Raw genomic sequence first — 13837 nt, 5'->3', positions numbered from 1 at the left:
CTGTACAAGGGAAAACAAGGGACGCTGGACTAAAGGTTGGCAAAGGCTGCTTCTGGATCCTTTTAAGTGATACCCTTTTACTGAATGCCATGATTTGGGCCCTATGTTATGTGAGTTCAGGGTTCTTTTAAAAAATATAACACCATATCCTCCATGCCTAGCGAATGATTGGTGACTCCTTTCAAACACATATAAATCTTCCCTCTTATGCCTTCCTGTGATCTCCCAGAGCTTGAGATACAGAGTAAACATTCCTTTAAAAATCTTGTGAAGGTTTGCAAATGACAAACCATTCTGGGCTTAAGCGTTCTTAACTCTTATCAACCTTACTCAGATATTTTAATTCACTTCTAACAGCAGTTGGCATTTTTTTGAACACTTGCTATACTCCAGGCATCGTTCTAACAGGTTGAATGTTCTAAACGCCCTCTTATTGGGTCCTGATGATAACTTGCTGAATCGGTGCTATTATCACGTCCCATTTTACAGATGAGTCAACTGAGGCCACGCCCCTGGGGAGGGATGGGGCAGGACTCACATCTGGCAGTCTGGCTCGAGAGGCTGTGCTCTTCCCCTGGGACTGTATGACGCATCCTCATTTTCTGCTTATTTTTCCACCCACCTGCTCACTTCCCAGAAGCTTCCCTCTGCTTGCTTTTTCCCTTCTCCTAAATGCCAACCACTGTTTCTCTTCTCGGGATTACACAGTATGGTGTACCTATTTCAAGCCAGCTACTATCTTTGCACAATGGTAGTCTTCCATTATCCCTGAAAACAAAAGCTTGAGGATAGGGGGTAGGAAAACATGTAAACTTCCTAAGATGTATGTGTAGCAGGGACTGGTGTCAGAGGCCCCAAGGAGACCAAGGACCCTACCAACGATAGCGGTAATTGGAGTTGGGGTCTCCACCACGCCCCTTCCTCATCTTCAGCTGCTAAAACCCAGCGTTTTAGAGCAAGCCTGCTCTAGGAGCAGGAGTTAGGAGAGCAAGCCTGCTCTCCTGCAAGAAACGATATTCTCCCCCAGCAGACTGTTTCTAATTTCACCTTCTTGGAATTTTCATTCCAGCACTAAATCTTCTCAACTGGCGATTGCTCCAGAAGCATTTTCAAAGAAGAAATGAAAATCGTGATCGCCAGGCTGAGGAAACAAACGCATTTTATTCAGTTACAGGAATGAGGAGACCCAAATCATTCCCACCCAGAAAGTCTGCTACTATGGCTCCTGTCCCAGCCTTCTGCGTGCTCCTGACTTCTAGACCAAGGTCAGGGGACAAGGCTGCATCCAGTGTCTCCCGGCTGCACTCTCCCCACGCCTGCTGTTGACGCCCCCTCCTCCTCTCTGGAAGGAGCATCTCTCCCAGGCTCCACTTCCTCCTCTTCCTCTTCCCCCTCTTCCTCCTGCGTCATGACGGACGATAATAGCATCTGACCTGTGGGTGGTCATGACCATTAAACCCACATGCATGCAAAGTCTACCAGAGAGCCTGGAGCCCTGGAGGGGGGCTAAGAATGATAGCTGAATTCAAATCGAGATGGATCTTGAGGATGAATATGTGTATTTAATGAGCATGAATAGGGCAAATTCTGGCTACCACGTGATGGTTTAGATGCAGCCCAGGAAGAAAAGTCCATCCCTTAACTCAGAATTTACAAAATACAAAAAGACAGACACTCATAGACCGAGTCCTAACTCAGACCCAGGCTGACTTGTCTTGTTACTTCAGACACAACCAGCGTAGCTCCTGCCACGTCTTTTGGGCCCTTGGGAGACCCCGAGAGAAGTGGTAAGGACTGGCCTGAAGGGGCGTGTGCTTGTAGAGGCTCAAATGGCAGAATGCAAAATGCCGATGAAATCAACACACACAATGATGCAATGACAATTCCTGTATGTGAGCGCCTCCCATGTGCCAAAGACTGTGTACATATTAGCTCCACGCAGCACAATAACCGTTAAGTTTCCATTGCAGAGATGAAGAAACTGAGCCCTTTTGTCCAACAACTAGAAAATTGGTTGATCCAGTGTCCCTGAAGTTCACTCCAGGTGGGATCATCAGTGTGTTTTCCCAGGTGAAGTGGCTGGTCCATGGTCACACCAGAGCTAGCTAGTGATGGCATCTGGTCCATATATTAGGTCACGTCGCCTGCAGCCCCCGCTATATCCGTTGCTTCTCATCAGCACACCCACCCCAGGATGTAGTTCCAGGATCCTAACAAGTACGGCAGGCACACTTCCCACAGCCCGGCGGCTTGGTGGTAGAAACCTGCCACTGGAAGTCAGCAAAGCTGCTGGTATCCGTCTCAGAGCCCTTTTTATATATCAGCAATTGGGAGTCCTGGTGTTGCTGCAGGAAGAGGGACCCAGTAACAGAGATACATACGGGAGACCCCAGGAATGTAGAGGGAAGAGCCAGGACCGTGGAGACCAACGGGAGGGATGCAGAGATCAAATCGTGATTGACCTTGAACGGCATCGTGGGAAAGCAGACTCTACATCCACCTCAGTGGGGAGCCCGTGAACCATGTGAGGCAAGGGCTGGCAGGGTCGGACTGTGGTCTAGAAGGAGTTCTCTGCTGGCTCTCTGGAGGATGGGTGGGCTGGAAGGGAAGGAGTTGGGTTTGCATGGGAAGGATCAGTGGCCTCAGTTTGCAGGAGACCATGGGGAAGGAAGAGCTTAATGATGCCTGTCACCAATCTGTCACCCAGTGCACAGACATTTATTTTTCAGCTATTTTGTTACTGATGTATCCCTGGCACTTAGAACAGTGCCTGGTTCAGAATAGGCACCTAACACATATTCACTGAATAAATGGGGAACCGCCAAGGGCCAGGTTGGGGTGGAAGTTTAAGAGTAACCAGCCCCAGGGTTCCAAATTAGAGCTTTCTGAGGGTTTATCCCATGGCCTGTGCATGATTCCATCCTGGAGGGTGGAATAAGAGAGGCCTGGTCCCTGAGACCTGTCCCCAGAGACACAGGGCTGGGGATGGGGGCAGGATATCAGGAAATACTGCCCCCATTAGCGCAGATCAACGAGGAACCTCCGAGCTTTCAAACCGAGAGAAGATCCTCCCGGCCAGGCTACCAGAGCTGACCTCTTCCCTGGGCCTTTCTGGAAATGACTCTCCCTGGTAGGCTGAGCCTAGGCCCCTTCCAAAGATGCCCATGTCCTAATCCCCAGAACCTATGAATGTGTTACTTTACATGGTAAATGGGAATTTGCAGATGAGACTAAGTTAGGGATCTTGAGACAGAGACATTGTCCCAGATGATCCAGGTGGTCCCGATGTGGTCACAGGGCCCTTGTAAGAGAGGCTCAGAGTCAGAGAAGGTGATCTGAGCATGGGAGCCGAGGTCAGAGTGATGTGGTGAGGGACCAAGGAGGGCAGGCCGCCTCTAAAAGATGGGAAAGGGAAGAAAACAGATTCTCCCCCAGAGCCACCAGGAAGAGGCAGCCCTGCCAACACTTTGATTTTAGACTTTTCACCTCCAGAAGCGTAAGAGAATAAAGGTGTGTCTTTTTTTTACTAGGAGACATAGCACATATTTTATTATATGTATTTCTAAGTGTCTTACAGTATTATTATACTTTTAAAATTTCATTTGTTTTTGCTTTGATTTAGAAATGTAGTTGATTTAAATTAAAAAAAAATTTTTTATAATTTCAAATTTACAGAAAAGTTGCAAGGATCATATAAAGAATTCTTTATCCAGATTCGCCAGTTCTTTACATTTCCCCCTATATGTTTTATGATTTTTTGTCTAAATCATTTGAGAATAAACTGGAGATAACTTTGCCAAATGTGTGTCTTTTAAGCTGCTAAGTTTGCGGTAGTCTGTTACAGCAGCTGTCAGAAACTGCAATACACCTCCTCTCCCCTACCTTTGCTACCAGCATGCCAGCCTCAGGAGAGGCCTTGAACCCCTTGTTTCCCTCAGGTGCTGCTAGGACATAATCACCAGGAAGTAAGGGAGAAAACGGGAAAGAAACAGTATGACTTACATGGGCCAAAGATCTGCTTCCACCAGGACCACCTGGCTCCCTTTCCAACCATGGCCTCCAGGTCGTGACATCCTAGTAAGTTCTGAACAACTTGATTGACACAAAGGCCAGTTCAGGAAAAATTTAAATATTTACAGGCTGTATTTTTTTTTTATTCAAAATGCAAATAACTCTCCTGGGCCCCAGGGGATAACGTATGTTGATACAGCCCAGATAACTATTAGAACTGAACAATGCCCATGGGGAAAATGGCACGTTTAGCTTCTGAATTAACATTTGGAATATTCGAGAAGCAGTAACAGAGCAGCAGCTTTCTCATCTTCATTTCTTTCCTTTTATCCTTTTCAAGTTTTTATCTTCAAAACACTCCAGGGTGAGTATTGAGATCCCCACTTTACAGATGGGAGCAATGAGGCGTTCTCAAGATCACAGAGGGAGTCCATGGTGTGGAATTGACTAGACACGTGTGTTCTGGGAGTTGTAGTGTTGTCTGAGCACCTGGTGTGTGCCAGGCAGGGCGCTGGTCCTGGTGGGGCACAGACATGAAGCCATGTGGTCTCACCGTGCACAGACGGGGCCTCTCCCAGGCCCGTGGGTCCCCTCCCTCTTCTGTGCTCCGGGTTAGCTGAACCGTACAGCCCACAGCAGCTCCAAAGGGGACAGTTTCCCTCCAAAGTCGACTGCCCTCCAGAGCATCCATAGGGCCCCCCGCACCCACCTTGGGTCTTCCATGGGGTACAGTGACTATAAGAAATGGGCACCTCTTCTCGAAGCCTGCGGGGTCTCCTTGAGAAATCCACTTCCGTCCATCCCATCCATCTACTTTGTGTAAAATCAAAAGTGATATTTTGGGCTTCCCTGGTGGCACAGTGGTTGAGAATCTGCCTGCCAATGCAGGGGACATGGGTTCGAGCCCTGGTCTGGGAAGATCCCACGTGCCGCGGAGCAACTAGGCCTGTGAGCCACAACTGCTGAGCCTGTGCGTCTGGAGCCTGTGCTCCGCAACAAGAGAGGCCGCGACAGTGAGAGGCCCGCGCACCGCAATGAAGAGTGGCCCCCGCTTGCCACAACTAGAGAAAGCCCTCGCACAGAAACGAAGACCCAACACAGCCAAAAATAAACAAATAAATATTAAAAAAAAAAAAAGTGATCTTTTATTTAGATGAGGGGAGGGGTGTCCATTCACAATGGCGGGAGGGGCACACGGAGTGATCCCTACATTACCCGCTTTTTGTAATCGCAGACATCTTCAGATCCAAGAAAGGAAAGTCAAAACAGGGCAAGCCAATCCCTCCTTCCTGGGGAGCTCCTTCCTGAGGCCATCCTTTTCCCCCAGTGACTGACAGGTGGCACCTGTCCCCTGCCCCCAGTTGGTGACCTGTTCCCTCACAAGCCTGAGAGAAAAGCTTCCCTGGTGTGACGTCATCGCCAGAGCATTTGGAAAACAGGAATCACCAAAGCAAATGGGAGGGCTGCCCCGAGCTGTAATGGTAGAAACAGGATGTGAGGCAGCCAGAGAGCCTGAAATAGAAGCTTCTGTGGCCACAGGGAGAGGATGAATACATGGAGGGCAGCAATGGCTACTGGCCAGCCCTCAGTTATTGGGCAAGTTTATCTCAAGGTTCACAGAGGAAGGGGACCGCCTCCATCAGACCCAGGCTGGGAGACCCGGAATTTGCTCACCCCTCCTTTGATGTAATGGCCAACCTACCATGAGCCACGGGTTTTCACTTGTCTGTGACATTAAGAAGGAGGGCGTACAGGTGCCGTCCACGGTCTGAAACCACGGTTCAGAGGCTGGCCCAGGGCAGCCCTCTCCCTTCCCGTGAAGCCACCCACCCTCTCCCGTGACCCCAGCCAGGCTGATCTCTCCCTGTACCCCTCCCCAACCCCAGGGTCCACCCTGGACAGAAGCACAGGGTCTTTGAGTCCCCCAACCCTGCACCAAGCAGTGAGCTGGCTGCCAGCTGGATCTGTCCCCAGCCCCTCCACGCTCTGAGCCATCGGGCACTGCCTTCCAGGAAGGGTCGTGCTCTGAACGTTCAAGTCACCTGAGATAATAAGACCTTCCCTTTCAAACCTCCTTGCTTTTCCTTATCCCCCCTCACAGATAAGGATAGAGTGCCTGGGGCTTCCCTGGTGGCACAGTGGTTAGGGATCCGCCTGCCAACGCAGGGGACACGGGTTCGAGCCCTGGTCCGCGAAGATCCCACATGCCACGGAGCAACTAAGCCCGTGCGCCACAACTACTGAGCCTGCAAGCCACAACTACTGAGCCCACATGCCACAACTACTGAAGCCCGCACGCCTAGAGCCCATGCTCCGCAACAAGAGAAGCCACCGCAATGAGAAGCCTGCTCACTGCAATGAAGAGTAGTCCCCGCTCGCTGCAGCTAGAGAAAGCCCGTGTGCAGCAACGAAGAGCCAACGCAGCCAAAAATAAATAAATAAATAAATTTATCTAAAAAAAAAAAATGGGATAGTGTGCCTCGTCCTCCCCTCGCTGCGCCCAAAGCATTGGTCCAAGTTTCCTTTAAAATACTCCCTTGACGCTACCAAAATTACCTGCTTCAACCTTTACCTGCAACAGTGCTTCTCCAGTGGGGGTGACTGCACCCCGCCAGTGGACATCAAGCATTGCCTGGGGGACATTTTTGATTGTCGCAGCTGGGGGTAGGGGTGTTTCTACGAGCATCTTGTGGGTAGAGGCCAGGGATGCTGTGAAACCTCTGACAATGTTCAAGACAGCCAACAGAGAAGTAACTGGCCCAAAAGGATTGTGTGGAGGTTGAGAAATCCTGCTCCTCCCTGTATGTATTGCTTGAAGGTAGAAGTCTGAACTTCGTTCATCTTTAAATTCCCCAGCGCTAGCACAGACCTTGGCACAGAGTCAGAATGCAGTATACCAGCTGTTGGTAAATAAATGTAGTGAATGAATTCTTGCCTTCCTGAAACCTCTGTGTTGGACAATCACCTTCATGCAAGCACATCCTCAGGCCCACAGGTAGCTATGTAAACATATCTGCACACACATGTATGGACACACAGATGAGCACACATCCAAAGACAAGCGTGCATACGCGTGCATGCAGAAACACCCATACAAACACACACACACACACACACTCTCATTCCAGAGTCCAGGGACCTCCCTGACTCCTGACCTGATCCCCCAGACCCCTGTTCATCTGAAGATTGGGAGCCTGTTTTCTCTGCTACAATCAGAACGACTTGGGTGCAGACACTCCGGCAGGGGCATTAAGTGCTCTCCGTAATTAATTTCACTGACTAAGACGCATTTTCTTATCGTGGCTCCATTAGTAAAGAAGCAATGGACCCAAAAGGAAAAAGATCCTTTTTTTGCAATTACACACGCAGAAGGCAACTCAACAACTGGAAAAGTGACATGTCAATTTGACAAGGGCATAATGGCCCAGACGCATTGCAGGCAGGCCTGATTTATTCAGTCCTGCAATGTTAGCAGGCCTCGGGAGTGGAGTGGATGGGGCTTGGGGAAACGCAGAGGGAGCGCCCACCAGCCCCACGGCAGCACCAGCTAGAACAGGTGCAGGAGGGCAGGCGCGTGGGGTGCCCATGAGGCAAAGACACGAGCTCCTTTTTCCACGCTTCTTCCTCTCCTGGGGACGGGGGGAAGCTAAGGAAATAGACAGCAAGGAGGAGGAGAGAGCCACAGTGGAGGTGGCATGAAGGTCTGGGTGTCGCTTCCTAGAAAGGCTGGAACAGGAAGCGGGTGAGATTTACCAACTCTTTGCTCTCTGAGCCAAATCAGGTTACAGCAGGCCTGTCCCACTTCTGCCCTGTCAGCGCTGCAAGGTCCTTAAGGTTCGCAGGCCCCGGGTCCCCGGGGATGGGGATGGTGTACCCCTTTATCACAGCATTTCCTACCCTCGGGATATTTCCTGGTGACACATTCTCTTCCCCTGCGAGGCTATGAGGTCCCTGAGCAAAAACGAGGGGTCTTACTCATTTCTGTATTTCCAGTGCCTACCTTAGTAAAGGTGTAATGAGTAAGTAAGTAAATGAATCAACGAACAAACTTCAATCAGATGAATCTGCCGAGAGTTTCAGATGAAAGCAGGTCTAAAGGGCAAGGGCCAGCTGACCAAAGGCCACATTTGCTGTGTTAAAGAGTCTGGGTCTTATTCAAGAGTCAACAAAGAATTAACCAGGGCAGTGGCACGGTAAGTTTAGTGCGTTAAAGAGATCCCTTGAACCTAGGGGCAGGACAGGAATAAAGACACAGACGTAGAGAATGGACTCGAGGACACAGGGAGGGGGAAGGGTAAGCTGGGATGAAGTGAGAGAGTGGCATGGACATATATACACTACCAAATGTAAAATAGATAGCTAGTGGGAAGCAACCACATAGCACAGGGAGATCAGCTCGGTGCTTTGTGACCACCTAGACGGGTGGGATAGGGAGGGTGGGAGGGAGACACAAGAGGGAAGGGATATGGGGATATACGTATGCATATAGCTGATTCACTTTGTTATACAGCAGAAACTAACACAACACTGTAAAGCAATTATACTCCAATAGAGATGTTTAAAAAAAAGAGAGAGAGATCCCTTTATATAAGATATGTACTGCAACATTTAAATTTATAAGCAATGTCCGGAATTTTTGTGCTTTGCGCTGGGTTTGGTTTTCAGTGAGAAAAACTGATGAACCCTTCGGTGCTGAATATCATCTGACAGTAAACCCTTCTTCATATCATCTTCCACCCAAGACCTAGAATTTGTCTGTTAACTGTACTTAACTTAGTATATGTGATATGGTCTCAACCATGTAGTAGAACATGGATTCGGAAAATACAATAAAGAAATGTACCAGGATGTTCCAATTGGTTGCCTCTGGGAGAAAGGATCCTTTGTATTCTCTGCTTTTGTTCTTATTGGTTTTTGTTTTGTCCAAATATTCTCTGGGGCACAGAGTATTGATGCCTTATGGAATTGCCTGCCCTACTCTCAGCACTTCTTTTTTTTTTTTCTTTTGGAACCTTCCACCTCATCAACCCAGTAACACAACAGCTGCTGCACGTGTGAAACAAGACCACGCCCCAGGCTACAGCTGAAGGTTTAGAGATGGACCCTTGAATAAAATGCACCAAATCGAAGTTCTTTCCTAGAGTTTTGGAAACGAAACTAGGCCGTATCTCTCCAAGTGGCTGTAACATAAGGTATGGGATCTGGAGAGTTGATGGCAGCTGGACAAGGCTGGGACAGAGAAGAAAGAACTGTTTTCCAAAGAGAAGCAGAGCCAAGAGCAGACTAGGAAGAGTCCTGCTGGGTTTCAGGCTCTGCCTTCCCATAACCCTGAAGCCCTGCCATATTCCTATCCCCCCACTCTGGGCACGACCCCAGCCTCTTCCCAACAATTCTCCCTGTTACCTAAGCTGGTTCCAACTGGATTCCTTCCACTTATCCTCCAACTAATTATAATTAATAGGATTTGCTTTACTTTTTCAACCAGAAAAAAACCATCTTGAAAATACGAGTGGGTATAATTTCAATCTCTGTACATTCTTACGTTGCCTCTAATTTCAGATCTATATTTTTGCAACTGTGACAAACCCACCAAACCTTCGAGGGGTTTCCTTCAAAATGAAAAAGGGAAGACCAGTGGTTTCTGGGGCTGCTAGTTGCTCTAATGAATCTTGCCACTATAACCTCCCTCCCCTCATTGCCTAGGCCAGGAGCTACCTTCTGATTGGCAACCCTGCAGGTAACCTGGCCAGGAATCCACTCTTATGAGTTTGAGTGAGCGGATGCTGGCATGAGAGATGTGTATGAGCTATAGCTCTACTGTGTACGAGCTATGTGAGTGTATAAATTACTAACGTCCCTACCCTCAATGTCCTGATCTTTAAAATGCTGCTAATGACGGGCATCTGCCTTTTAGAACTTGAAGGAATCTCACTCAGCAGAGTTACTTGTGCACAGGAAGCACTAGATAAATCGTGGCTCACACTGTCAGTCATGTATCTCATCTTCCTGGTTCCTCCCTTAGAGCAATTTCCACTTTAACAAGGACATGCTCTTTCCTAGCATGTTGTACACTTGCATCCCCACAACTACCATGTGTCCTTGAACTTCATAATTTAAATGTTTTATTGTGATTTTCCCAATCTTCGGCTTTTATTATCTGCCCAGGGTTAATGTGTCTGTCTTGCATGACGCAATAGAAGTGTATCAGTCAGCTTAGGCTTATGCTGCAGTAACAAATGAGCCCACCCCCCAAAAATCTTGGTGGATTACAACCACAGAAGTTCATTTCTTGCTCACAATCATGTTCATCTCAAGCTACAAATAGGGTGCATCTCCGCTCCATACCTATTCATTCCAAGACTAAGGAGCAGCCCCTACCGAGGACAGACCTGACTCATGACAGAGAGAAAAGGGAGATCGGAAAACACCTTAAAACATTCATTAGATTTGGTGCATATCACTTCCACTTTTATTTTTTGGCCAAAGCAAATCACATGGCCAAACCTTCTAGCAGTAGGAAGAATAATTTTCTTGCATGGATGAATTCAAGAAAATATTTGGAACAAACTATAGTCTTTTCTTGGAAGGTTCTGCACCTGGTCTTAGGGACTCTGTGGCCGGACATGCAGGAAAATATTTAACTTAATCTTGCAGGTCCTGATTCCCTTCGGGTAGGGAAGTGGAAAGGACAACGTGGTCTCGCTATTTGGTTCTTTCCTTTGATGTTGTATCTCTTTGGGCTCCAGTGTCCTACCCACCCGAGTAACAACTGATATTTAATTCCAGCTATCATACAGATGTTCACATCAGAACAACTGGAAGGAAATAGTCCAAAATCTAATTATGGTTTTTCTCTGGGGTGACTTTTTATATGTGTCTTTCAAGATTTTCTAGAATGAATATGCATTTATTGAATAAGAAACTAAAAAATAAATTATTTTTTAAAAAATTAAAAGATTAGTCTGGCAGCAAAGTGGAGGACCAACTTCAGTGGAGACATCCTGCAGGCAGAGATTCAGGGAGGAGAGAGATGGAGCTGAAGCAAGGCAGTGGCCGTGGGGACTGAGGAGAATAGTCATGTTAACTTGGACTTGATAGGACTCGTGACTCTATGAGGTGGGAAGGGAGGCTTCCGCTGAGCACCTACCTTGGGTCAGCACCAAGAGACCTGCAGAAGGTCAGCACCAAGAGATGTGGAGGCCCTTCTGACCTGCAGAAGAAAAGGACACCTCCCTACAAGAAGGCTGCAGGTATCATATTTGGGTACGTGAAAATCAGAAGGAGTTGCTTCCTTGAAATTTCACTCCCAACACCAGTATCTCACCCAGGTTCTGCCCTGGTAAGTGGGTCAACATCTAATGCTCATACTTTGTTTTATTATTTGGAAACCATCATGGGAATGCCACCATCTTGTTTTTAGAAAACAAAGGCTTGATGGACGACTGATGGATTCATACCACACGTCCTCCTGTCACCACAGGAGAAAAGTGCATATTCAGACCCTCCTGACATTAAAAAGAACACACGTTCTCAGGGCAGGACAGAGTTGTACTCAATTAGTGTGAACCTGAACAAGTCTCTTGTGTCTCTGAGATTCAGGCTTCTCATTATGTAAATGGAAATTATGATACTTACTCCAAAGAGTTTGTAGGACTAGAAAGAGGTCATCTTTGAAAACATCTCACATGACAATGCCCAGAAGATGATTGGTAATTATTATAATGATAGAGCTGTACTGGTACCACAATGTACAATACATAATGGTACAAACTGTTTTGCAAGGAAATCGCTCTAGCAAACCCCAATAATCATAATCAAAATAATAAGTAAAAGCCATCTGTAATTTATCCATACATTCCACCATTTAATAATCAGGAAGTTCTTCCTTGCATCCAATCTAAATTTCTCCACTGCAGGTAAACCCATAAACCAACCACCTGCCATGTGGCATTGACCCTGGTCTAGTGCCCAATGGCAGGAAAAGAGCACTTCCTCCAGATTCACAGCAGCTTGATGCTGGGCACATCACTAAAATCTCTTGAGCTTCAATTTCTCCCTCTTTAAAATGGGATCAATCTTACCTAACTTAGCAACCTGTTTTGAGAAATATTTTGAGAGTGATATATGCAATGCATCTGGCCCATAAAAGATGTGCATTGAATGTGAGTTCCTTTCCATTTATTTCTAATGGATTTTACCATTTAAGGCAAAACATATTTTTTAAACGAAAGGTTTTTTTTCCAGCTCATTATTTTTATCCAGGACCATTATAGCTATTAAGTGTTTTGAGCTTCTCTCTCTCTAGAGACATTTTATGATGCCAATTAGAAGTGTGAGTGCACTGAGACTAAAAAGTAATGACTAGCAAAATGAATAGTGGATTTCCCCTCTTGACACGAGCTTGCTACTCCTGAAGCTCATTTCCAAATATCTAACTCTCTATGGGGAAAAAAAACACGTTTCTGGGGTCAAGGGAATATCATTAAGATTTTACAATTCAGGATCATTTGAAGGCCATGGGTGAGAGGGATGATCTACGTAAGCAGAGAAACACATTTACATTAAAACTGCACAGACCACATCGCTGCTCTTTATTAGGACAGAAATCTGACAACATGAAATGAATAGACACATCTTAAGGAATTGAAAAGGTTGAGTCACCAATAAGAACAACCAAAGATGGGGTTCAGTTTTACACGCATGGGTCTCCCCCATTTCATTATTACGCACAAAGAAGGTTCTCAGCAAATGTGTGAATTCACTGATGAATCCATGCTCATCTTGATGAAATTATATTATAGTTTTCCTTTTAGGGCTATTCTTTTCTGCCTCTTTGGTCCCTTTTCTCCACCTCCTCTGCTCTAAAGACCATAGTCATAAGAATGAAATAATCTTATTTAATTTGGGGACCACAAACAAGTTTCCTATTCTCTCTGAAGACCACTTTCCCCTCTGCAAATGAGGTAAGTAATGCCTGCTTCTGAACCTCATTTGTTTAATGCCCATGACCACCTCTTTGGCTCAGGTCCATTCTCCCTGCTGGATTAAGGCAGCTGCAGCCCATCTTGTTTCCCTACCTCTAAAACTAGCATCACTGCTCTCTCCCCTAGGCCACATCCTTCATTCTCCAAGCTGTTGCTAATGTGTTCCTTCAGCAACGCCATCTGACCACGCCAAGAACCGTTATATTTCTGTCTATAGTAGAAGGGACTCACCTACCTTCACAAGAAAGGAATCTTGAGCAAGGCCTAAGGGAAGGCAGGGCATCTCTCCACACCTCATCATTCCTGCTTCTTCTCATTTCTTTCCCCTTACGCTTCCCCTTCCAGCCACGTGGTGCACTTCTCCCAAACCTTCCTGTTCTTTACATCTCCGGTCTACACATGTGCTCTGCTCTCTTCCCGGATAATTCCTACCTGTTGAAGAGGAATCAGCTTGGAAATATACTCTTCCAGAAAGAATCTGAAAAAAAAAAAATATATATATATATATACATACATACATACATACGTATATACATGTATATTTACTTATGTATATATAAAACTGAAAAAAAATAAAGGGAGGTAGCCTGACTGCTGCAAGGGGAAATGGAAAGGCAGTAAAGAAAAAAATACATGCATTTATAAAATCAGATATTGTACGTATTGCAATATATACCTATAAAATACATAAATTTATAAACTCATTTTAAAAATAAAGGACACAAAGATGAATAGGGGAAAATAGAAGAGAACTAAATTAAGGCCCTTATTTTCTCATAAAAGTTACTATTAACCATTCTTTATTTTTGTTAAATAATGTACATAGAAGGAGATTTGAATGT

Source organism: Eschrichtius robustus, chromosome 17, assembly GCF_028021215.1.
Source record: "Eschrichtius robustus isolate mEscRob2 chromosome 17, mEscRob2.pri, whole genome shotgun sequence".
Taxonomy (NCBI): Eukaryota; Metazoa; Chordata; class Mammalia; order Artiodactyla; family Eschrichtiidae; genus Eschrichtius; species Eschrichtius robustus.
This window is presented reverse-complemented; position numbering follows the sequence as displayed.